We start from the raw sequence: 26,155 nt of genomic DNA, 5'->3' as shown, positions 1-26,155 counted from the left end.
GGGGGGCGCCTGCCGCGCCGTCTTCGGGGTCTTCTCGGCGTCCCCGCTCTTCCGCGGCGCGAGCGGCTCTCTCGGCTCGGCCAGCGCTGCAGCCGCCGCCGCAGCTTCGGCAGCCACCTCGGCCGCAGCCGCCGCCGTCTTCTTCTCGCTCTCCGCCGCTCGGGCTTTGATCTTCATGGCCATCCTCAGCATGGTGGCTCGGCCACCTCGGGGTGCCCGGCTCTCGCCTGGCCCGGGCGCCCTGCTTGCCCCCGGCCTCGGCCTGGCCGGACCCCGTGCGCCCCGTGTCGGGGTGGGGGGTGGGGGGGAGTCGGCTGCGATCCCCGCTGCGCTGCCCCGGGGCCGCGGAGCGCGGCTGCCCGGGCTTCGCGCTGCTGGGCTGGCTGCCTACGAGTTAGCGCCAAAAAGGATGAGCAAACGAAAAAAGGGGTGAGAACAAACCAAAAAGCACCCAACAACAGCGAGAAACCAAAAAGCACCGAGAAATGTCAAACAACTCAAAAAAGAAAAGTGCAGAGGCGCGATGGCACGAGTTTGCTGTTACCCTCAGGCGCTCCTCGGTTTGGCTCTTGGGCACGCCAATGGAGAGGAGAAAAGAGAAAAGAGAGAATTGGGGGGTGCCCGGGAGGCACGGGGCAGGGCGGCAGCACCGGGGCGCCCCTGCCCTGTCCCGGCCCCGGTGGCTCTTGCCCGCGCCGGGCGACTCGCACTTCCGCGGGAGGCCACGGTGCACCCGGACTTACATGTGAGTGAGGTGCACTCACACGCAAGGCAGTGCCTGCCTGCCTGCCTGCCTGCGGGCCGCCCGCCGCCGCCGCCGCCCCGCGCCGGGACAGGGGTTCGCTCCAGCCGGCGCCGCAGCCCCGAGCCGGAGAGCCAGCGAGCGAGGGAGCGAGCGCCGCGCCGGGCCAGCCACCTGACGCAGCCCGCTCCGCGGTGCCGACGCGACTGAGTGTCCCCGCCGAAGACGGCGCTCCTAACCAGCCCGATGACGCCCCAGCCTCTTCAGAGGACGGACCCACAGCGGCGGCCCCTATAAACCGAAGGGGAAGCCGAAAAATCGGCCCGCCGAGGACGCACCCAAACGGGCCGCCGCGCACCCAGGGGGTGCGGGCCATTGTGCGGGTGGTGCGGGAGTGGGTAGGGGGCGCGGGGGGCGCGGCGGCGCCGGGCGCGGGGGCGCCCAAGGCGGTGGGCGCCGGACCCCGCCTCCTAGACCTGCCTCCCAATTTTCGGTGAGTGGTGTAGCCCTGGGCGGCGTGCAAAGTGTGCGACGGCGGCGCTTACCCCGGCCGCGCGCCTCCTTACCTCCAGTTTCCCGGTTAGCGCACGCGGGGACCGCCACCCACCCCTCCCTTCCCCGGGGCGCGTGCTCGTGGAGGTAGGTGTCGGCAAGACTAATTAATCGCGACGCCTGGAAAGGGTTTCAGATCTTGTGGCGAGAGGCGCTATGTGAGCACAAAGCTAGCATTGCGACAAGAAGCTGGAGGCAGTCGGCGCGCCGGCGACGCGAGAGCCAAGCCACGGTGGCCGAGGCTGCGGAGTCGGTGTGCGCGGCGTCTTCCCAGGCGGGAGAGGTCCCGGGCCGGGGTGTCCTGGTTACCCGTGGCCCGGCCTGGGCACCGCGGGGGCCTCTGGAACAGAAGGAGAAGTGGTTTATTGAACACGAATTTGTTTGAGAGTTGTTTAATAACTCTATTATGAAAGTGTCCCCACACCAGGACGTGGTGGAGCGCACTGGGTTGAGAGTGGTGACGCTAAAGTTCTCAAACGCCGCAGCGGCTCACTCTTCCTGGGACCCTGGATGAGCCACTTGCTGCCACAGGGGTGTCTGCTTGGGTGCAGTTCATTCATTCATTCATTCAGTACATGTGGTCCATGCGGCCCACCTTGTGCCCAGGTGAGCCAGAGTAGCAGCCCAGGTGATCAGGCTAAGACATGGCGACTGCCTTTGGTGGGTGGCAGGCCTACCTGCCAGTAAACCCAGGTGGTCAAAGTAGTCATGAACTCTCTCCCACCTTTGACCTTATTTGACTTCTCAACAGTCGGGCAAACTTCCGATGCCTAGGGGAAAAGAGAGAAGGAAGCCTACCTGTAAATGGAAACACACCTAACATACCTAGGGGTATGAGGTGACTGATACTTTGACAGGCCTGGAGCAAACTGTCGTGTACAGTTCTAAGTTTTCTTTGAAAACAGATACTGGTAACCATCCAACAGAAGGACTGAAATCCCCTTTCCCAAAAGTAAGAAAAGGTGTGACAGATGGAGATGTCACATACTATTTTTCTTGGCCGCATCAGGTACACTTCTATCCCTGTTCTACAAGGCCTCTTTTCTATGGATCTGAAAGACAACAGAGGGCAATTCAAAGTCACTAAAGAACACTTGGAATGAAGAACAGGAAGCAGAAGCCGCTGGCCAGACCCTCGTAACCTGCAGCGGCTACCTCACCCAGGGCCTCCGACCTTCTCCGCCGTTGGCCCACTGCTGCACAAACTTAGCCAGGTCTTTATCACACTTCGGATTCTGGCCTCTCTTCCACACAAAAATACACCTTCTCTTGAAAAGAGCTCAAAAGAACCACTGTTCCAGGGTTGACACTTTTTACCTAAACCAGAGCGGATAAAAATAGTGAGCTCATCGACCCAAAGGGGGCTTGTAAGCCACCTCGGCACCAAGGCCTTCGGAGCAACGATTCTGTGGCTCTTTGCAGAGATCATGACTCACCATCGTTCACCAGCTAGATCAGAAACTAGCTGAAGACAAGGCCCAAGTCTTATATCTTCCTCTATTAAATAAAAACTTCTTGGTTGAATTTGATTCACTGACTGTCATTTTTAAAAACTGGCAAAGACTTATAAGGAGGAGGAACGGGCCAGAAATTTCTGTTATGCTCCATTTGTTCAAAAGCATCTTCCTTCCTGCTTCTAATGTGGCAAAACACAAACACACTGTATTTAAGAGGAACAAGGTAAATAGTAACCAATACAACCTTGATACTTAGGCCAGTAACTACACATCACTACAGTGACTATAATGCACCATCTCCTTATTTGGAAATCCCGAGGTGGGTTACCATCTCTCCTTTTGGATAAATATCACACCTAAACTTTGAAAGGGGTGACGCTGTCCCAGGTCACACACAGACACATACATATTCCAGGCAAGGCGCAATTGGGACTATTGTCCCGGAGTATCGAGCAAGGTCAGACTTCAGTCGTTTCAGCTTCTAACCTAGCAGGCCGTCCTCCAGAGGATTTTGTTTGGTTTAGTGTAAGTTTCACCTATATGTCATTATGACCACTGATGGACAAATAAAGCATTTACTTTGTAAATAAATGACAGTAGGTGGAATCAAGGGTTTACAGGTAAGCAAATGACACGGAGCACTCTGGAACACAAGCTCGTTTGTGGTCTGTTCGGCTTTCTGTTTTCACCCGACACAAACTGAAAGACGAGATTTTACTTAATTGGTGTGGCGAGCCGACACCGTCTAGTTTTCGGTCTAGCATTTGACCTGCCCAGGCCTTAAAAGTTTTAATTTTTAAAAAAGGCTTTCACATTTGGAGGCCACCATGCGTGACCTTTTCATATGAATCAGTAATTTATTCTAATAGGTCGCTGCCATTTTAAGTACCTGGCTTACGCTCTGAAAGGACAGAAATCCATTAGCATAATTCTTGGAACAGTCCAACCAGAGTTTTCTAATGGAAGGGGCCTCTTATTTGGCTCAGGGAGAAATGTAAGTTGTGGAAACTTCAGGCTCCAGAAAAGGGCAAAGGGCCAGAATGTCCTGGGTATAAAATGTCTAGGGAGGGCACAGGTCCCTGGCTCAGGTGACCTGCTTCATGCCAAAGCCAGCAAGTTGGGATAACACACCCTTAACCTAAAATACTAGGTTCTCTAACGATACAGCTTGGTTAAACAGATGGGTGTCACACGCTACCCAGAGGGATGGCCTAGCAACAGTTCTTTCCAACACATTTTACAACAATGAATTCACATGTCCAGGTTTGAATTGTGTGGTCTTGTAAGCTTCATATTTATGGAGGGATGTGTTCCTTGGCTCTTTTGCATCTTCCTGTTAGAGTAAGAATGCCTTGTCTAATGCCTTCCAAGCTATAGCTTGCAATCTTGAAAATATTATTACACTTAATGATGTAATTCAGTTTTTGGACAAGGGTGTTCTTCTTGGCCTTTCAACCACTGGGGTCATGGAAAGAGCCCAGAGAAAATATAATAATATTTTAATAGCCTAGGAAACAATAAGTAGGTTTCCACTGAAACAGAAACCTCAGCTATAAGATTTTAATAGTATTTAGTGCTTTCATGGTGTTTTCGGTCTTTAAAGCACATTCTGCACTTTATTTACGTAGAATGACTGAAATCATTGCAAATGAATGTGACCTGAAACGTGCTATGTAGATGATGAGACCAAGAACTAAGACCCAGTATATCCCTGGTAAAGAGATCCTATTACTTGGGGCCATAAAGTTCTTAAAATCTAATGCAGTGATTACCCAGGGCATTTTTTTTTTCTTGTCATATTCCCTAGTTAGTAACTTCAATCACAAAGTACTTCTAAACTTGCATTCTAAACTAAACACAATGTTTAAGTTAGGAAAACTTCATTTCAGGAGATTTGAAGTCAAGGACTTAACTATATGCCATATGAAATTTCCCTATTTAATTGCCACCAACTAATTTCAAAACAATTTGTTTCAAATTCAAAGCAGAGCTGATTCAAAAGGAATGTGGGACCACACTGGCCCATGTGTTTGGACCCAATTTCTTGAGCTAGTGCTTTGAGATGCCATTCAAGCATCGACTTGAAACAGTGGTGCACAATGTGAAGGCAACTGGGACTTGTTGCCCCTTTACTGATCTTTCTTGACCCTGATGAGTGGGCTCCATTTATGAGGGAAGTTTTCTGGTCTCTTAGAGGCCCAGTTTCCAGGGCCCTGAGTGCCTTCCCTTCCTTACCACATCCCCAAGAGCCCCAGAGTGGGTGGGAGTAGACTTTTAACAAAGCCACCATCTACCTTAAAAGGGGGAAACGATCAAAAAGAGACTATGTGCTTTACTCTGTTCCTTTTAAAACTTAAACCTAAATAATATGATACACACGTTAGCCTTGATTTAAGATTCCAGATGGACAAACACTTTGGATTAGGGGCACAATGACATCAAACATAGACCCATGGACCCACTTACTGGAGATCATAACTGGGTTTGAGAAAAAAAAAAAAACAAAAAAAAAAAAACTATACAAGTGTTACTGCCCTATAGCAGGAAAATTAATTTTCCTAAACTTAAAATATCTTTAACTCCCCTTGGGGGAAAATTTTTTCATGAGGGCCAAGGTAATGGCAAAACCTGTTGCTTAGAAGTTTTAAGTTGGCCTTGAGGATGGAAACTCATCCAGGATGGGGAGTGGTGGAGGGAGGGCCAGCTAACTTCTATTTTCATTTACAGGGTCCCTTTATTTAAATGACATTTTGATCCGACTTCTTACTAAACAAGTATCAACAGGGGAAAAAAAAAAAACAAAAAGCAAGTTGGCGCAATCAATAGAGCGCTGAAGTCCTAATAAGACCTCCTCAGGGGGCGCCTGGGTGGCTCAGTCGTTAAGCGTCTGCCTTCAACTCAGGTCATGATCCCAGGGTCCTGGGATCGAGCCCCGCATCGGGCTCCCTGCTCGGTGGGAAGCCTGCTTCTCCCTCTTCCACTCCCCCTGCTTATGTTCCCTCTCTCGCTGTCTCTTTCTCTGTCAAATAAATAAATAAAATCTTTTTTAAAATAAAAGACCTCCTCAGATGAAAGAGGCCCTTTAATTGCTCTGATTTTAAAGATTTTAGTTCTTTCCCCGTTGCATTCAATTCTTCAAATTCAGCCCCCTATAATTAAGAGTTTAGAGAGTTAAACACTCTGGATTAATCAGGTAATAAATTTCCTTTCCCTAAATCCTGCTTTGTGTACACACATATACAAACGCAGCAGCTTCTAGATACAAGTTTTATGTCTTGGGTTTTACTCTATTTACCCACTAACCCAATGTGGGTGATCATTTTCAAATAGCCTTGCAGTTAGTTACTAGCCTCTATCTCCCACCCCCCAGATTCCCGCCAGGCTGGGGTGTCATCTGCCTTCCCGGCTGGAGCCCCCTCCCTGGTCCCATTTCTATCTGCTGTTGGTAAACCCTGAATGAAGCAATTCATGTGACATAATTAGTCACATGCCTACTTCACCTAGACATGGATCTACCTTTTCATCTTTTTGTGTTTGCCCACACACGTTTAGACTGAAATAGAAAAATGTGTAATTACAGCGAGGCTCCACCTATTTCCCTGGGTTTTTGTTTTCAGGGGGAGCAAACCATCGAGGGCACAAACAGCATGGCCCCCATATGGGGAGGGCAGCCTCCTCCTTTCCACTGAGGCTCCACAGAAGCCCGGGCTCTCCTCCTGGCTGCCCCCCACCTCGCCCTACAAACTCCATTCAGCCACCATTTGGTGAAACTCAGGGTTTGCTGGGAGCCCCGAGGCTGCACCCCCCCACTCCCCCTCCCCAAGGTTACGGGGTCAGCAGCGTGCACGACCCTGACCGGCCTGTCAGGAGCCCACTCAACAGCAGCAGAACCCCGCTGGTGCTGTGGCTTCCTGAGGTCTTTGTCGACCTCTGGAAGTTAGGAGGAGAAAAATCATTCAGCCAAAGCATCAAGCATTTTGCCACCAGTCTGGGGATCAGATGAGAAGGAGATGTTTCCATGAGCTCCAGACCTCAGCCCTAGCCACAGCCGCGTCTCGGGGTCTCTGCAGGCCGCCCAGGACTGGGAAAGCTGCCTCTGCCCCTTTCTTGAACATTCCTGCCTCTCGGTTGCCTTAGTCTCTACTACCTTCTCAGATTACGGCTCCTTTTGTGCTAATTACACTGAAAAAATGGAAAGAATGTCGCTGACTTTACAAAGAACACAAAGCAGGGTTGCCTTAAAGCCTAAATATAGCCAATTTCTTTCAGAAGGCAGACAACTCAGCTTTCAAACGATCCGCAATACGTGGATTAATTGCAGATGGCCAATTCATTTATTAAGACCCAGGTGACAGAAGGGCCCAGCGACTGGGAGGACAAATTAAAAATCTGTGTTGCTTTTGGGGGCCATGTGCATAAAATGAGAAGATCTGATTAAGGATGAGCTCCCCCGCCGCACCCCGTCCCAGCACTTAGTTGTAAATTATGACTTGCCAGGGATGAGGGCAGAGACCAAAGCCACAGCCCTTTACTATGCAGGTTAAGACAGACATGAAACGCAAGCCCAACTTCCCCCCCGGAGGACTGTGGCTGCCGCAGGGCCGAGCAGAGCCGAGCATTCAGCTTCTGCGGCCCCTGCTCTCCACGAAGTAAGAAGCCGTCTCCCAGAGAGACAAGCCCGGGAAGGACGAGCTACCCCTGCAAGCCAGGCAAACTATGGATGACACCACCTCTCCTTCTCTGAAATCTTCTAAGGGTTAATAGGTGAGCAGTGCAGCTTGGAGTGATTTATTTTTCTAAGGAACATTAAATACTGAATTGCTCATGCTGAAATAATGCCACAGCTGTGACCCGTAGGGCTGAATTTTGGACACCGGCTCGAGTGACAGGTGTACTTGATGTATGCCCAGCTTGGCTGAAGTTGTGATGCCCCACTCAAATCCCCCCCCCCCCCCCCCCCCCCCCCCCCCCCCCCCCCCAGTTAATTGGTGGGGACTCTGGAGCCGGCCAGGAAAGCAAGCACCTTTTGCCACAGACAGAGAAGACCATGTGTGCTCAGCCGTCAACAAAAACACCAGCCTCGGGGGAGAATGGAGGGAGGCATAGCTCCCTGAACATAAAATGAGAAAATCCAGAGAGACCCAGGAAGGTGGGGGAAAGACAAAGGTGGGAGCGGAGAGAACTGATCCGGGACCAAACCCTTCCAGGTTTTAAAGCAACAGGTCTGTCTGTCCTGTAATCGCCTCTTGGAGGATTTCAGTGATTGAAGCGAGCCCGGGATTCTAGGAAATGTGTCACCAAAATTGGTATTATTAGAGGAAGTGGTACAAAGCTAGAAACGCAGAGTCTAATCTGTAACATACTAATTACAGCTATTTTTGTCCCAGGGTTACAGTGACCTAACACCAAGATATAAGATCTCTAGAAAACTAGCCCTCCGCATATATAAGACATGAACACCTTGGGGGTGAGGGTCACGGGGGAATGGCTTCACTGGGTCCCTTGGTCCTCTCTGGGGTGAGAAATCAGCAGTCACCCATGAAGGCAGCTGATTTTCGTGGGAACTTGGAAGCAGTGAAAGAAGCCAAGTGAGGCTCTAGACCAAACCTTGGGAGTTCTGGGGGTGATATCAGCACGCTGGGAAGAGGGCAACTCTGAAATGTCAGTCTGGCCCAGGCAAACTGGATGACTCCCACAGGGTGTCCTGGTCTACAAAGAGAAGGAAGTGTGTCTCGTCAAGGCAAGACGGATCCTAGACAAGGCGTTCCTTGGTCCGTCCCACTGACTGCAAAGGCCCCAGGTCCCTATCTTCTGGCAAGATGGTGCCAGACAGCTGATGGATAGAGGACCAGCTCCAGATGCTGCCAAATCTCCCACTTTGGAGACTGGTTCCAGTAAGTTCCAGTAAGTGCTTCTCACTAAGATGATGGCTGAAGGTGTCGACCAACTTAAAGCCGTGTTAGATTGTTTTGCTTCTTATTCTTAAAAGGTAATTTCTGCCTTCTGAGTACCAGGATTTCTTTAGTAATTGGATCCCCAGAACTGCTTCCAAAAGCATAGCTGTTAAAGAACCTTTCAAAGGAAGTTGATATAAAACTTAGTTGGGACCCAAAGACACCTAATCTGCAAGTTAAATGGATACTCCATTTACTCACCGCCATTAAAACCATCCCCAAGTCTAGAAAAACCTAACTGATCCCAAATTCCTACCATGTTGTTATTAACCCATGCCTCAGGGGGGCGCCCCAGAGCAGGGTAATTTAAAATCACTCTCAGCCTTAAAAGTGAGTTTCTTAGATGGTTTCCTCTTAATTAAGTCAGTAAGTACTCTAAATATATCATTTCAATGAGCTGCCACGAGTTGGCTGAATGCAAAATGTGAAAAAACCCGAACTGTTGACTAACTAGTGTGATCCCCAAGGACACTTAACGCTTGAATCTTCAATATAAAATACCTTGATATTTCATTTTCCTTGCACATCTTTAAATGTGTTAAATAAATGTGTTTTCCTCAACCTGGCATAGCTACTCATCTGCTAGATTTACTGAGGGTATAGAGAGTAGGGAGGGGAACTCCAGAAAAAGGAGGAGGAGGACAGGACTAGAACTGAAGGAAAGAATTCTGCAACAAACACCTAGTTTCTAAAATGGACGCCAAAGGCAAGAGATTTGGGCAGAAAAATATACATGTCATTTCTAAAACGTGCAGAGCAAAACAGCACGTCTTGCAAAGGAAAAATTTTTAAAAAGCTACTCGCGGCACGCAGACCCCAGGGAAACAAACAAACAAAAAATCACTCTAACTTATCATGATGGAACCCTTGCTTAACCTTCCTCCCAATACCTGGTAATTCTGTGAAACCACCCAGCTGTCACTCTCTTCCTTTTAGGAACGTGACACTGATTTGTCTGGCAAAGACCCATTATTAGAATTCTGAGGTCTGCCTAATGGGGCTACTAATAAATCTAAGTCATCAATTCTTGACCTTTCTCTCCTGAAATTCTCAGTATGGGGTAAACTGCTGAAAACACATTTTCAAGGTTCCGTAACTGTAACATAAAAATAAGGGATCAAGGCTGGGTGGTTTCGGAGGTCTGAGCACATCTGGGCTCTGCCCTGCCTGCGCCCCGGAGGGAAAGTAAGACTGGTTTAGAGACAGCATCTGGGGGTAGTATCAATGCTCTGCTTTGGTCTGAGCTGTTTGCAAATAGACATGAAGTGCATGAGACTGGAGTGCACGAGGGAGGTGTGCCAAGGGAGCCCGGACCCTTCTCCTGCCTCTCCTCCTCATCCCCTTCCTCCTCCACCTGCCTGGCTGCTGACCGCATGGAAAGAGCCGGAGAAAATGCAGCCCTGAGAGTCTAAATTGGCTATCCATATGAGAAAGAAAGAAAAAGAGAAAAGAGTGATGATCTAGTTCTAGTTTGGGTGACTTTGAGATAAAGGGGGGGTATCTGCTTTTTTTGAGAAACTGAATCATGGACATTTTTTCTTTTTCTATAAAAGCTACAATTTATCATCCTTAGTTTTTACTGGTGGGACTGAGCTGGTTGTAACCTAAGACAAAACAAGGGCTGGTGGCTTCAGCTTCCTCTAAATTCTAAGATGGCTTCAGGCACCCGACAAATCTTGACCCTGATAATGATGTTGCCGAGAGCCAAGTTGTAAAGATGTCTCTTGGCACCGTTCTGCCTCCCGGCGCCTGCCTTCATCGGCTTCCTACTTCATCCCCACCGTCCCTCGGCAGACTTCCCACGGCCACTGCAGAGAGAGCAAGAGACTCCAATGTCTTGTTCATGCCCTCCCTTCCTCGTCCCTCAGAGCGCAGCCTGGCTCCTAGGTCTCTTCCCTCTGGTTCCGAAAAATAAGTTTATCTACGGCATTTGGGCTGTGTTGGGGTGATGTCAGGGTAGGTGGCTGGATGAGCTGTTCCTCTGAGATATTCGGGCAAACGGGCTGTCTGTAGACAAAACAACCAGATGCTTTTTCACGATTACATTTTTGACCAAATTGATTGGATGCTTTGGTGGGAAGACGACAAAAAACTCAAGTCAAGAAGGTCACCAGAACAGGAAATTTGTGGGCAAGAAGAAGCGATAGGAACAGTGGAAAGCATTACATTTTTCTAGCAATGAAAATCCGAGTTTTCAGATTGTGCTAAATGACTCAAAATTTGCCAGAACAAAGCCATAGCAGAAAGAATGGATGTTTTTAAAGGTTATATTGTTCCTATTTATTTGGTGTTGTTGCTGCCCACAGTGGCCTGAGCCCTCCTTTTTAGCACTGTATAAAACGTAAATGGTCTAAATTAAGAAGCCATCTAATCTCAACCAATATTAACTCTGACATGAAAAATGAGACCAATTCTCCAGACAGGATTATGACCACCACCGCCTGACATTAACCGATCGCCTCACCGTGTTTCTCAAAGAACGGGATATTTTCCCTTCCCCGAAGTGCCTATTTCTTTCAAAGAGGGGATGAAATCCTCACTCTGTCCTTATTCTGGTATTGGAAAGGCATAATCTCCTAAAGTGGGCTAGCCTTGACCGCCATCTCCCCGCCCACCTCCCCCCCGCCCCCCCCCCGACTCTGCCAGCTTCTGTATCTTATTTGTCTGGTTTTTTGTTGTTGTTGTTCCTCCAAACTATAAAATCACTATAAAATAAAATATCGAAGTACCCCGAGGGTTGTAAGTCAAGATGTTGTCCTCCAATGTTTCTCCCTGCAGACCGAACTGCCGGTTCCTAATATTATTTTCCAAGGGAAAAGGGAGGGGAATGGGTTTAGACATATTTTTCTAATGTCTTCCCCTCAACTGGTCCACTGAAATCAGCACGATCATGGTGTCCCCATCTCTGTCGCAGGCAGAATCGCCGCGTATCTGGATGGAGCAAGAATTTGCATCTCGGCTTGGCTCAGACGGGGAGACTGCAGTGGTTCCAGGGAACGAGGCATCTCAGCCCAGCCTGCAGTCCCGACCGCAGCCCCCTCCTCTAAGATTCTACAGATGTGGCATTTTGCTTGTTAATCCTCTTGTTAAGTTCGAGAAATAAAGTGGTTGTACTCGTAAATGTCCATAATTCATCTACCACAAAGCCCTAAGTCCCCGCTGTTTCATTATCCGCTGCCCGTTAATAATCATCAAAATTAGAAGTGTCTCTAGCAGCATGCCAATTTAGCGAGGGGAATAAGGAGCCCTGGAAAATCACAAATTGTTTGGGGGAAGTTGCCGCAGAGAGTGCCTCCTTGGAGGGAAATAATGCCCATCGGTGTTTAATTCAAGGCCGCGGGGCGCTCGGCAGCGGCGGCGACATCACTTTTAACGAGACATTGTGTAATTCAGTTACACAAAAGCAGCCGAGATGAGCAGGTTCAAATCATGTCTCCTGCTCTGTGTAATTCCGTGCTGGAGGCTTGGAAACAGCCAGCACCGAACGGTGCGTGGCATGAAAGAGCCCTAAACGGAGCAGGGAGGTGAAAAGGAGCAGGGAATATGCACCCTCTAAGTCTGGTGTGTTTCCCCTCTGCTCCCTGCATCCTGCAGACCCCACAGCTAACCTGGATGCATTCTGCTCCTCTCTTGCTCACATTCCCATTCACAGCAGCTAAGGCTCTTTTCAGCTGAGAGCGCATCTAGTATTCACTTTTACCATTTCCCTCTGAACGCTGCCAGACCGCAATCCCAGGGCCCCTCTCAGGGGTTGTGGCAACCCACTCCGTGGGCTCCCCATGGGCCCAACGCCTAATCAGGGCAGGGATTACAGACAAGCCCGGGAGGGTGGCAGGGGGACAAGGGGACTCCTTCCCTGATGCTTGCCCCGAGCTGAATGAGGTCTATCAACATCTGCCTTTCTAACTCTCTTCCCACTCTAAAACATGGCCTCTGCCCATCAGAGCATCAGTCCCTGGCTCTCCCTGCAGCTCCAAGGCCCCTGGATATCCATTTGGCTCAGGCACCTGACTTTAAGGAAAAAAACACCGTTTTCAACAACGGGCTGTGTGACCACTTGAAACCCCTCTGCTGCCTTCGCAGCCGGTGGAGCAGAACGCAGGCTGGCCTCCTCCTCGGGGTGAAAGTCCCAGCTCACCACCACAGAAGGAAGGGAGAGGCCAGCACCCAGCAGCTTGCTGACTTCTGTCCTGTGGGCCCTTCCTAGTCACACTTCGCCCCTGGCGACAAACAGCAAGGCGCGCCCAACGGAGCTGGGGCCGGGACCCGGGGCTCCTGCGGGCCGGGCGGGCGGGGGCCCTCGCTCCCCCTCCCAGGGTCTCCATCACACGGGTGACAGGCGCTCAGCACTCCCGCTCTGCAGCTCACATCTCTTCCAGAGGTCCCTTCCCTTCCCCCGCCGCAAGCCTCCTCTGTAAAAACCAAAAAACATCTTGTTCTTTCATCATAATTAAAGTGCTGTCAGGGAAAATGGCATGGCTGATTTTTGCTGCAGTTGAAATGACCCTCTCGTTCCTCTTCTCTCATTTGCTAAAGTGGTCCTTTCTCTGCCTGAAATCAGGCCCTTTGGGGATGGAAATTTTAGCTGGAAGCAGAGAGTTCTAGGCAGAAGCCTAACCTTGGGAGGGTTTGGGGGGGGGGGGGCGGAAATCGATGTTTCGAGCGGCCTCTCTCTGCAGCAAGGTGCCGGCGAAGCCATCTTAACGGGCAGGAGCGGTGCCGACAGCTACCTCTGGGCTCCGCTCCACGCACGGCCCCTAATTACCAGTCATTGTCAGGGTGCACAATTCAGCCACATGGGGAGGCTGATTCTCCCCCGTTGACTTAGCAGAGAGGCAGGAGGAAGCTGTTGGGAGGAAGTCAATAGGTTCTGGATCTGGGAAGATAAAATCCGAATGCGTTTCACGCTCCCGGGGAAAAGCGTGACTGTATTTAATATCGGCGGCGGCCTGCGTGTTTGCGTTTGAAATAAAGCTGTAACTTACACGCATAATTAAATGCCCTCCTCCTCCCAGCCGAGTGCCACCGAGCCCCTGGGTGACACCCCTGCTTGTCAGGGACACTGCAGTGTTTCGGGCTCTCGTCCCGGCAATGGCGTCTCCTCTGGTTTGGTGAAAACATCACTTTCATCCCCTTGACCGTTGCAGAACTTTCTGCAAAGAGCCTTGCAGGTGGGGTGCATGTCAACGTTTGAGAAAACAAAGGACAGAAAAGAGGAAAAAACTGGGAAGGAAAGGAAAAAAGAAGAAAGAAAGAGCCCACGGCCCTGAGTACCTCTGAGCTCTGCCGCTGGAAGCCCTGACATGTGTTCAAATACATATTATGTGAGGAAATCATAATATTCATCCCAGCCTTCAACTACTTACATTTTAAGGAAACTCGTATGTCAGGAGCTTTTCAAAATTAGCTTAATTTCCTTTTCCTAAAGATCACACATCTTGGAAAGGCCCCTTTTGAGTTACACTGGGGAGCTTAATTGGCAGGCTTCCGGGTTTCTATGAGGGTATGCTAATATCTAGCAAGTCAAAATGGCAATCCAGGCCTCCCTCAACTGAATCATTAGTTGTTAATGCACCTCTGAGTAACTGGAAGCTAAGGTGTGAAATCAACCCAAGTGTCACTAAGCACCAGTTTTTCCCGAGGCTGTAACGCAGGACAGTTGGGGGGCTGTTTATGTAACATCCGGGCAACAAGACTGTTTTTGCTGCTGGATTATTTGCCGGCCTGGCCTCCTACCTCCTTGCTCCTTCTCCCCACCACCCCCGACATGATTATTTTTTTTCTTTTTTAAAGAAAGCAAAGCAACCATATAGTACTCGAGCCTTTTATTTCCTGACTGTTCTGTGTGTCATAGCAGAGGATGCTGGAGGAAAACATGGGGCTTGTTATTATCGACCTGAGCCGGAATGAGTCAGGCACCTGAAGGCTTCAATCTGGACCTGACTCTGCCACTCGGATGCCCACCCCCAACCCCCCACTGCCGAGCGGAAGTCGGTATGGCACCCTGTAGCACCTGGAGAGCTGGGGGATGGGGGAGGAAGCATCACAAGGGGAAAAAAGCCAATTCAATGAATTCACCGCACTGGGGGCGGGGGTGCCAGGATGGGGAGAATGGGGGTGCAGCCTGGGACAAGGAGTGAGGAGTGAAGTCCACTGCCCAAGTGCCCCCTCCCCTATCCTTTCCCAATGCCTCCAGTTAGAATTCTACTTCTAAGGACTCCACCATTAAAAATGTGACTCCCTGCCTTTTTTTTTTTTTTCTTTTGGCCTCACAGAGCTCTTTATTAAAATGCAAATTTCCCTTAAGGGTAGCCCTGTAAGCCTTTGCCAGCTAATGGGATTAACTGAACCGAACACAGCCACCTGCAGGGAGGTAAGGAGGCCCGGGGTCCAGTCTCCACTTCTCAAATTTGCCTGAGGCTCATCTCAGAGGGCCCAGAACACAAAACACAGGCATCCCTGTTTCGGATCTCTTTGCAAGGGGACTCTGAAGCCAGGGCCCGAGGCCCAGCTGTGGGCCCACCTGCTCACTGATTTTCTCACAGCCTTGGTGCCCTCATCTCTGCCCATCATTTCTCTCGGGGTGGACAACGCTTTGTTAGTGTCCTTGTAATGCGGTAGGCCGACTGCCCATAAACTAATGCGTTTACAGAGCTGGCGACCTGTCATAAAGGATGCTTTCAAAGTAACTTGGGCGACTGATTTTTCTGAGTAGGCAAGTCCTGAAACGAGTTTTCAGTCACACTGATGGCTCCACGTGCTTCTCGGGTGCAGAGTGTTCAATGTTACAAATGACGGGGGCCAAAACTTAACGCTGTGAATCTGAACTTCACTCTGGGAACAAAACCAGTCCCTGTCATCTGAGAGTTCCTGTCATTCAGTCCTCCACGCAGAAGCATGTCCCTGGTCTTAGAGCTAAAGCAAAGAATCTCTATCTGTAGACACACATTAAAAATTTGTTTTTTATCTAAAGATCACGTAGGTGCTGAGCATTACAGGAGGCCTACAGGTAAGATGTTCTTCCGAGAGTAACGCACAGATAAAAGTATTTGTTAAAGGAAAGTTGGAAATTAATTCTGGAATTTAAGGTGTGTTTTCTTTCCACAGTGACTGGGAACTAATTATACTACTTGAATACAAAATCTCTCTGTTTGCATCAGAGAACAGGAAAAAGAGGCCCAAAGTTCAGGGGCTAAGACGGAGGCCTGGGGCCAAGATGGAGGCCTGGGGCCAAGATGGACGCCCGCAGCTAAAATAAAGGGCAGCCTAGAAGCTAAGATAAAAGCACTCCTCAGTCCATCAGGACCTCTGGCAGCAAACGACAAGCACTTTCCCATCCCACCCTCAGAACAGGAATCCCGAAGAAGATTCTAAGGTTCGGTAGAAGAATTTGGACCCATCCCCTAAGAGAGTTTTGAGTCCTAGAAGATCCCGGGAGGCACCACCTGGCTCCAGACAGAGCAGGAAAGACAGAGGGGCTGACTAAGGGCAGTTGTCTGCACCACCCTGGCCAGGCCTCCGCAGCCCCCTAGGAAAGCACACCTGTGCCCTACCCCCTCCCACCCCGGCTCGCCAGTTGCCCCTGGGTTACACCGCGGGAGAAAGGCCTCGTGGAGGCCCCGGGAGCAAGCCTTGGCACCCCGCTACAGAGGGCTCCATCCCAGCCAGCTTACAAAGTTCCAGCCTCAGACTGACACAGAAATCCACACTGTCATACCTGCCCAACATGTAGATGCCATTGTTTGTTTTGACCGAAGCAGCTCTGGCGGGTTCTCTGCGGTTTAATGATCAGGGCGCAATAATTTCATGTAAGCACTGATTTGGTTTCCCCACCAGCCTGAAGAAGTGTTGAAAGGTTTCTGAAGTCAGTCTTTTTTTGACCGTCTTTCCATCTGCTCTGGACTGTTCTCTCTCTCTGCCCTAGTTCATTCCTCAGCAGAGACTTCCTGGGTTCCTTCTGATTGTAAGACCATCAAAGGTAGCCGCCAAGTCTTATACCTTTGTCATCCCCACGGGGAAGGGCACATATTAGGCAATCGATATGTGTACAGTGAACAAGTCAATGAATGAATGAATGAAAATGCCCAAGTGAAGGCAGACTCACCGACCCGGCAAGGATTTCGTCCTTCTGAGAGGCTTGGCGGACACACCCACGGCTACCGCGAGCTAAGAGATGCTACTAGAAAGGCAAAAAGGAAACAAAGCTATTTGGACATTCAACTGAACCCCCCAATGAGGAAATAACTTATCAGTGAGGGAAAATGGGTATGAATGTACCAAGAACCCGGCAATATTCCACGCTCTTTGCCAAGTTGGACATAATTCTGCATATGAGGTAAACCTCAGATCTGCCAATAGTCAAGAATTTGAAAAATTAATTTGTGACAACTGTTTTCATTTGGAAACGTGATTTTCCTCGGCCAGGCGTGTCATTTTATGCTAAATTCACATTAAACACTTCCCAGCAACCTTTCTCTTTCTCTGAAAAACCACCAATACCCCGTCCCCCCCGCCCCAACCCCAGCAACAACTCCTAAATGTCATAGAAGGCCCGTTTTATAAACATAGTTGTGGCGAGTCCCTTTTCTTGGCCATTGGGATAACAATTGTTGTTTTCCCCCCCGCTGGCCCCTAATCGACCATTTACTAAGTCTCAAAGCAATACAAATTTAGGTCAAATCAATTAGTAACACATTCCTAACTCTTGGCACTTGGGAAGAGCGTGAACTTTTTCCTGGTGGAGAGAAGCTAAGCCTTGAGAGCAAACTGAGGCACATTCTACCCAGCACACCCCCTTCTGCCTCCGTGGGCTGTGCTTTTTTAAACAAACGAACAAAAAAGGGCAAAAATTTGGGAGAACTGGGGTCCCACCGCAACAAATTAGGACAAGACTTTGATTTTTTTTTCTTTTCACTTGAGTTAATGAGTAAAGTGCAGGACAGAAAAGCAGCTGACGAAATATTTTCCCCACTAACTCCAGGAAGCTGAAGGTCTGCTGTGTTGTTCCTTGTTACAGCCTGAGAGATTTGCATCTGGGTGTGATGGTCACTCTCGACCCCCCAGCACAGAGCAATCAATCTTGTGTCTCCTCCTGCAGAACCCTGCTCCCCCTTCTTCCTCCCCCCATTCTTCCGTACTGAATAGAATGTCTCCCCTCTCTAATGAACATACCCAGGAGAATAAAACTTGTTTTTCCAAAGGGGGGGGGGAGAAGAAAGGAAGGAAGGGAGGAAGGAAGGAACAAAAAAGAAAACAATGCCTATACTGGGGCTGGCTGGAGCCAAATTCTCGAGGACACCAACCTGTAAACTTCTAAGGATTTCCTCAACATCTGAGATGTATACGTAATGTACAGGGTGTTTGCTTTTAACTTTAGGATTGGCTTTGTTTTGCTTTGAGTAATTATCGAATCAAAGAACTCATGAAGACTGGATTTTTTTAAGGACAAAAAGGTCCATTGTGTGCCAGATTTCTTAAAGCAAAACCAAACCACCGAGTGGGGCAAGGCATGTGAAAACGGCTTGGAAAGGGGCTTAATTCCTAATTTCAAAAAAAAGATTCCAGAAATCCAACAATCATTGTAGGATGGGGAGAGGAATCTGGGGAGGCAGAAAAGGGCCCACTGTGTGTGAGAGAAGGCTGTGGTCGGAGCTCAGGCTTTCCCTGGCACACACCCCCAGCCCCCCAGTCCCTGTCCCACTCAGTGGGCTCCTGGCACCAACATCAGACCCTAGGCGCACAGAGGGATGGGGAGGATGATGCCTCCCACTCCTGCTCCCGGTCTGGCCCTCAGCTGTGCGGGCCGCTCCCAGGAGGCTGGCAGGTCTCCATCCTCTGCCTGTTGCCACTGCCCTGACTTGCAACCTGATCCTCCCTTCTGGACTGTAAGTTCCTAGAGGGCAGGCATCCCATCTGTGGCTTAGAGCTAAATTTAGCCAAGGCCCATTTTCTCTCTCTTTTAAAGACTTTCATTTGATCTCCGTGTTTAAGTCTTCACTTCCTTCTGTACCTTCTTTCCTTCTCTCTCTCTTTCAACAATAAAGACCTGGCTAAGGGGAGTTGGTTTTTAACTTTGGTTTGGGGGGGGGGGGCGTCGTTAGCAAGCACTCTGGGATTTCAAAAGTTCAGAGAAGGAAAAACAGGAAGGGAATTCAGATTCCTTTTCCCCTTTTCCCACCCCATCGAGTAGAAGTGGAAGGCACAATGGCGAACGTGGGAAAACCTCTAAGGAAGAGTGTGTGTGGGGGGGGGGGGGGGCCACAAGCACAGAATGGTTTGTATACCGTGGTTAATACCCTCTTTAGAAACATCCATACATCTAGCTGAAGAACAGGAGATAAGGAGATGTAAAATCATGGCAGGATAAGGGCGGGGTAGGGGGATTTCCTGTAATACTATAATGTCATTTTAACAATAAATACAACCTTCTGGAAGAAAAAGGGAAAGGGGCAGATTCCCAGTCCTGTGGGCAACCCAAATGGGCAGTTTGGTCACATGTGGGAGGCTCTGAGATCTAGAGGGCGAGGTCCCCTGTCAGGAAAAAGGGTGTCTGTGTGGGCGTACGTGTTGGGGGCCTGGGGGCATGGCAAAGAAACCCACCAAATGAACAGACCGAAGGCCCCCGGCCCCCTCAAAGCACAGAACGGCAGGACTGGTGTCAAAACTAACCCCCCTAGGGATCCAGGACAAAATGAGACCCCAACCTAACATACCCCTGAAAGGTGGGGCTTTTTTCCGTTAGGGCTTCCTACATTCCATCTAGAGAATTCTAAGTGATCCCACTTCCTGCGAGCGGGCAAAGCCATTCTGAGCTCTCTGCTGACCTCTGGTGGGAGAGGAGCTCTACTGGCCCCCCAAAGGTGTTCTAAACAGGGGCAGCCCACCTGTCCCGTTCCCCAGTACCCTCCAAATTCTGAGTCACACCCCCGGGGGCTTCCATGGCCACTTGCCTTGGCCAAGGTTCAGGGCTATAAGTTGGGAGGTGTAGGGAGAAAAAAAGAGCAAGCAAGGCTTTAAAGAAGCCCCAGAAGATTATGGGCTTAAGACAGGAATGTTGGAATAAACTTTGTTAACTTAAAAGAATTTTAATAGCAGGGTGGGGGAAGCTTTTGCCTGAAATTAATGCATTTTATTCAGTTCTTTTAACTTTTCAACTATAAAAGAGGGGAACGTATCTAGGAATGGTATACGGAAGATAAGTTTTGTTGGGAAGGAATGAATTCCCATTACAGGGCTCAGGAGGGCCTCGCATGAGAAGCTCACGTGACCCTTCTCAGATGGATGACCTCATGATTTGCGCCACTGCAGGGAGGGAGGGAACAGGGGTGGAAGGAAATGGCGAAAGGGTGCCTGTTCTTTTTAGAACCAGGGAACCTGGCCCCAGACGTTGTCAGAGCTAGCCTCCCCTCCACAGAAACTTGGTCTAAAGACGGCAGAGGTGACCTGCCCCACATCCTGAGGTGAAAGGTGGGGGTCCCACCCTTAGTCAGGGAAGGCTCTTCATCAACAAGAATGTCCTCAGTGCATTGTGGGTTTGTGGCACAGAAGAGTAGCGGGGTGCTGATGGGGGAAAAAACTAAAGCCAACCCTGAAATCTCAGAGACCCTGAAAAACCCAAGGACACCCTCGTAAGTGAAAAACAAAAACAAAAACAAAAAACAACAATAGGAATTCATCATCAGCCAGTACGTTCTCTTGTAAGAAAGCACTGAGCTTCCATCCCAAATTCTACTCCCTCATCTTCTTCTATCTTCCCATATTGTCTCAAATGCTAACTCCTCCAGGAAGGCTCCTCGGGTTTCCCAGGTAGAAGAGGGACCTCCGCCCACCTCTGACTCTCTTTTCTAGCCCTTGACTGGGGTGGGAAAGATGCACCACTCTCCTCTGCTTCCTGTAAGAACTCTCCCAGCAATGGGTACCCAGAAATTATTAATTATTTACCAAAGGACAACAAATAGGCCTAAAATTTCCTATACAGTCTGCCATTTTGGAAAGGATTCTTTAAAGGCAGGGTGTGTGTATGGGGGGTGGGGGGTGGGGTAGCATACCTGTGCTAAACTTTTTACAAGAGAACTAAAGTTTTAAAGTGAGGAGGACATCCCTCTCATTTTTCAGATGAGGGAAACTGGGACCCAGTCAGATTTGCCCAAGGTCTCGGAGCTGTTTCCCCCAAGACCGATGGCACAAACGGGGGTTAGGAATTTGGAGGTCACTGTGATAGTGTGTTTTTCCGCACCGGCTAAGGTCTCTAGAACCACTAGTTAAAAGCGACAGGATTTGTCCTCAGAAATCAGTTGTTCAACTGAAAAATCTTTAAAACTATCCCCTAGGCTTTGGGGGTGGGGGCTGTGTCCCTGAGAAAGAGGATTAGGGGAGGGGGATGCAGAGTCCTGCCTAAGGCGGAGCACGCGGTGAATTTTGAAAAGGCAGGCTCCCAACAGTAAAAGCCGAGCGCCATCTGCCAGTCAGCTCTGAACAGCCTTGCTTTATTTTACTGTTTCTATTTCCCAGCCCCAAACAGTTGGGGAATCTCACCTCTTTCCTTAAAAACAAGCTATTTCCTGCTCCGAGGCCCCCTAAAATAATAATCTAATTGTTAAAAAAAAAAATCTCAAAATAGAGGGGAAAGAAAAGGAAAGCAAGAAGGGAATAAGAATTCCCTAGAAGGTTGATTTCTGCTCCCATTTCTGAGCTGGGCAGACCTCTGCAGGGACAGGACAAGCCCCGATGGTCTTCTCCTTGACCCCTTCTTCCTGCAGGATGAAAGATCAACTCCCAATTTTGAGCCTGCTTTCATATCTGAAGTCGGACACCCCTCCCCACCACCTCTGGGGAATCAAGGTTTTAAGATCAGAAAGAAAAAGAAAAATGAGCCCTCTGCCACCTGTCAACTTAAGTCTCTGGATAAGACCTCTGCAAGGGTTTTGATGTACTCTACCCAGAATCCTTTTCTCAAGCCCCGCCCACCCCCCACCTTGGGTCACTCATTACCTCTTTATACCTCAAGTTGGACACAGAGATACAGCCTGGCTTTCTCTTGGACCACCCATCAAATTTAAGTCCCTCCCTTGACCATGGCAGGCCCTCAGGACTACTCTTGCAGAATCATCACAAAATGAAGGCTCGTCAACACTTTAAAGAATCACCTTTCTGGATGTCACTTGGCAAATTCATGGGATCCTTGAATAGAGCGCTAGAAACCACCAGCGTCCCAGGAATGAGAAACCCCCCTAACGCCTAAGCCAATGCTCTCTTTCCACTCACCTAGAACCCTCCAGAAAAGTTGGGGATCCTCTGCCCACCCCCTTTCCCATCAGATCAGACTCTCTCCCCCATCAGGGCAATGCAGGAAGACAGCAAGGAATAATCACCATACGCTCACCCTATGCCAAACCACCCCACGATAAATGATTTCCTAAGAGTGCTCCAGAATGACTGGATCCCATCAGGAAAATTTCCAAAGACTCCCACTTGGAAAGGGGAACCTTCCTTCAAGTGTCCATCTTAAAACCAGCCCTGGTCATTTGTAAAACAAAATGATCTAATATGCTTCCCATTTAGCAGCAAAAAGGAAGAAATGAAATCACACACAAATGTTTAATTATAAATAGCTATTAGTTTTCTGGCAACCCAACTTTTAAAAATTTTCCCCTAATGTCTGGCATTTGTTTTGGGTTCTGCCCGGAGTCTTCTAAGTATTTCCTTGGAAAGATGTTGTACTTGGTCCCAGGCAAAATGTCAAAATCAACATTCAAAAAACATGCCTTGGGTAATTTCGAGGATTCTGCAATAAGGATGTGTTAGTTAGGGGCACTTCACTTAGCTAAACTCGAAACACATAAAAAAATGATATTTTTAAATTTACATATCCGATATATAATGTATCAAACTACCAATCACTTTCTACCCCTCACCCTAAAGTAATCCTAATAATAAAAGCAAAAGTATTTAAATTCATATAGATGGCTGGGGGTGGAAAGTAGTTATTCTCTTACTTTTTTTTTCCTTCTAGACTTTGTGATTAACAAAGATCACAAATTCCAAACACTTTAAGGGAAAAAAAAAAACCACTTTGCTTAAGAAAAATTCAATCTGATGAATCTATAAGATCTAACAGCTCTATCGAAAGACCAGATGGGGGCAAGAATATAAATGTGTTGAGCTCAAAATACAATAAAGAAGCAATAAAGTCTTCTTCTATAACAATTACCTGGGGGAGAGGCTGTTTAGGTGCAAGGTTGGGGCGGGGAGGTCAGGCCCCGGTTTAAAAATAAAATCATGATTTAGTCTTGTTATGATTATTACAAGAGATGCGTGTTATAGATTCTGCCCTAAGATGGAGGAGGGGGCGTTTACCACCTTATCCAAGACCAAGTGCAAGACTCTTGATCAGGAAATGTCCTTGGATTATGACTTCTGACACGACTATGTTTTATTTCTAAAAGATCTTATTTTACCTTTCTCAGGTAGTCATTCAGAGGCATTCCTTCCGTGGGACCCCACCACCCCACAAGGTAACTTTCTGCCTTGAAATATCAGTTGCTAAAGGCTATGGGTCACTTCCATGCAGCTGGGCTGGCCCCTGTGGACCTGGGACTAAGGTGACCACCTAAGAGCCTACATCCTTGTGTGTGTCCACCCAGTACCAATTAAAGGCTCCGTTAATGTTTTGTGGGACACACGCAAACCCAGTGCTGCTATATTAACAGTTATCTGAGTACCAGTCCTGATTATCCCGGCATCCTTCTCTACACTGCAGAGTGAATTAATTTAGTACACACCAGACAGAGGGAGAATCCCCAGCCTGCTACAAAAGAACCTGTAAGTGGTAGAGATAATCATGTAAGGGTTAAAATCTATTTAAGCCTTGATTTATCCTGGCCCATTGATTAGCTATGGGACTGACTTCGTTAATCAGAGTCTTTGACCAATTCATTACTTACTTCCCTGGAATAATTCCCTTTTCTATTCTATTTAGGGTCATCGGAGTCACCTTCTTTTCTGCGATTTTTTGGAAATTACTTCTACCCAAGAACGCAGGGTCGCCTCCACGGTGGCAAACATCTCTGACTGGTTATTAGTAACTGGAGTCAATAACCTTTCTCTCTGAAGAGATCTTTTCTTTTTAAGGTGCTCAAGTTATGACACGTGTGATCTCAATCTTCCCCAGAATTTGATATTGATAATGCTAGGGCAGTAAGTTATCAACTGGGGATGTTGCTGTCCCCCAGGGGACACAGTTCTGATTGTCGCGCTGTGTGTGTACCTAGTGGTGGGGGGGTGGGATGTGTGTGTGAGGGAGAGAGATGGGCATCCGGGAGGCAGAGGTCAGGGATGCTGCTAGTCATCTATATAGAGTGCTGCTAACGGACAACTTCCACGACAAAACAGCAGAACCATTACGGAGGACCCTCGCGTTAGACAGGGCCCCTAAAAGGCCCCCAAAATCCCACCGCCTAACCAACAGGGAGATGTCACAGTTTACAAACAAAAGGCTGGGTTCGACTAAAGCTTTGGGGCCTATGAGATGTGGGCTTTGTCCTGGGGTGCGGGTGGGGGTGAAAGTGGAGCAGGACCCTATCCACCCCTGCTCCCTGTGCCCTTCCCTCTCATTTAATCATAGATGGGACACCTTTTTTCTGCCTTACACCGTCTCACCATCTAGTGGCCACCTGAAATATCAACTCACCTTCACCATCTCTGGGCCCTACTAACGTCAGTCATCAAAACATTCACACCTGTGGGGGCAGTGGGCGGAAGGACCCCTGAATGACGGATGATATGATTTTATTAATATGTTAATTACGCATCTCATAGGCCTCATGGACCCATATAGACAGAGGCTGTAAGGAATTAAGATGGACACTTTCTACTATCCGAGAAGCCCAGAAAGGCCAAAAAAAACCTCAAGGGACTGATGACAAATAAGGTTTCACTTTTTATAAACAAGGACCTCGCAGGCTTTTGCTTAAGTCCTTCAGATGCTTAGGAATTACCATAGACGAGAAGATTGAAAAGGATGTGTTCACATGGTCCCAGGCATTTAAGTACCCAGATCCTTCCTAAGTAACACCATCTACTCCCGACAGGTTGGGGGTTTTCATCATTTTCACTTGGACCCAGGCCGGTGAAACAGGCCTTCTTGGCCCTGGACTCAGGGTGGCATTGCCACCTGACTTCAGTTTGGGGGCATTAATTAGGATGAGCATTAGTCTTTCTTTTCAAAAATCCTGCAAACTTACCTGAATACAGCCTTCCTATAATAATAATAATAATAATAATAAAAATCCCTTCATAGTCATCTGCACACTAGCCATTGGTTTGATGAAAGGAAAAACTGTTCTATTTCCTAATTAGAAACGAGGAAGGAGGCGACAGGGTCTGTTGACCGGGGGAGGCGAGAGGTGTGTCAATCAAGGGGCTGCCTCTGGGTGCCCCCGGCCTCCCGGTTAGACTCAACTGTGGTCTAGCGGGGATGGGGAGCCGGATCACGGCACTCCTTAGGAAGTGGGTGCAAGAGATCTTCCTTCCCATTATCAACTCATTAAAGGCAGTTTAAGGTACTTACCCTGTCCCACACACCAAATGTGCGTGACAACGTCGGAAACGCTGACTGACTCATAATAAGTCTGGGATCAGATAACAATTTATACACCTCTCTCCTCGCCCCAAACTGAATCATTAAGAAGCATTTAGTAAGATCTAATGTTCAAGTTCTGTGGGCAGAGCTCCACGAGTCAAAGGCTCCCGAATTCTCCTGAGGTTTAACAAATTACTCTGCAGTGCAATTTGGGATTTTCCCTCTAAGCGAGTACAACAGAGGCACACTCCCTTCATTTTCATGACTCTGTCACAGAGCAGTTCCCTAACATTCTTCCCATGTTACAGCGCCCAGTTCCTGCACGAGCCACCCGCTGGTAATTCTAACGTGAAAGGTGGGCACCTGTGTGCTCACTGTTTGTCAGAGACCAGAGCATCCTGGGTCCCAAATGAGCGTGTGATGATCAACAATAATTAAACGTCAAGCATTGCTTTTTCTTGTTGTTCTTACCTCATTCTTGGAGGTCTCATCTTCAGTTCCCACCACCTGGCCTGCTTCATCATCTGGCTGTCGGAAGGGAGACTAAAAACAATCTTTTTTTTTTTCTTTTTTGTATGTGTAGTAAACATCCAACAATCTGCGCTCAGGTCCCTGGGTTCAACCACAGTACGGAGTTGGTTTATAGATTGGAGGATAATATAAATAATAAAAAGAGAAGGAGATGGGGGAGTGGGGGGATAGGAAAGGGGGATGGGGGAAACTTTTTCAGGACAAGTAAAAACAGGGTCTCTCCTCATCTTCTCTTGGTCAGGTCACTCACCTGAGAGTGACTTCACACAACCCTAAATTTGGCAAGGTGTCATCTGTCTCCTGTTGGAGCTGACTTTTATAAAGTATGTACAAAGAGTGT

The 26,155-nt window shown here is 48.6% G+C and overlaps 1 protein-coding gene across 4 annotated transcripts in view; it reads right to left on the bottom strand.

The window, feature by feature from the left end:
• Positions 1-26,155, bottom strand: part of LOC118024010 (guanine nucleotide-binding protein G(s) subunit alpha) — a 51,761-nt gene that overhangs the window by 18,206 nt on the left and 7,400 nt on the right. The window contains exon 1 of one of the 4 annotated variants that reach the window (XM_035025484.1): positions 744-761. The exons of the other annotated variants lie outside the window; for them this stretch is intronic. The gene's annotated coding sequence lies outside the window, so the exon portion shown is untranslated. Of the gene's footprint in view, positions 1-743; positions 762-26,155 lie in introns of those variants that run through there. 4 annotated transcript variants of the gene reach the window in all.

The sequence above is a fragment of the Mirounga leonina genome, unplaced genomic scaffold (genome assembly GCF_011800145.1).
Source record: "Mirounga leonina isolate KUSES-001 unplaced genomic scaffold, KU_Mleo_1.0 Mir_195, whole genome shotgun sequence".
NCBI lineage: Eukaryota > Metazoa > Chordata > Mammalia > Carnivora > Phocidae > Mirounga > Mirounga leonina.
This window is presented reverse-complemented; position numbering and strand designations above follow the sequence as displayed.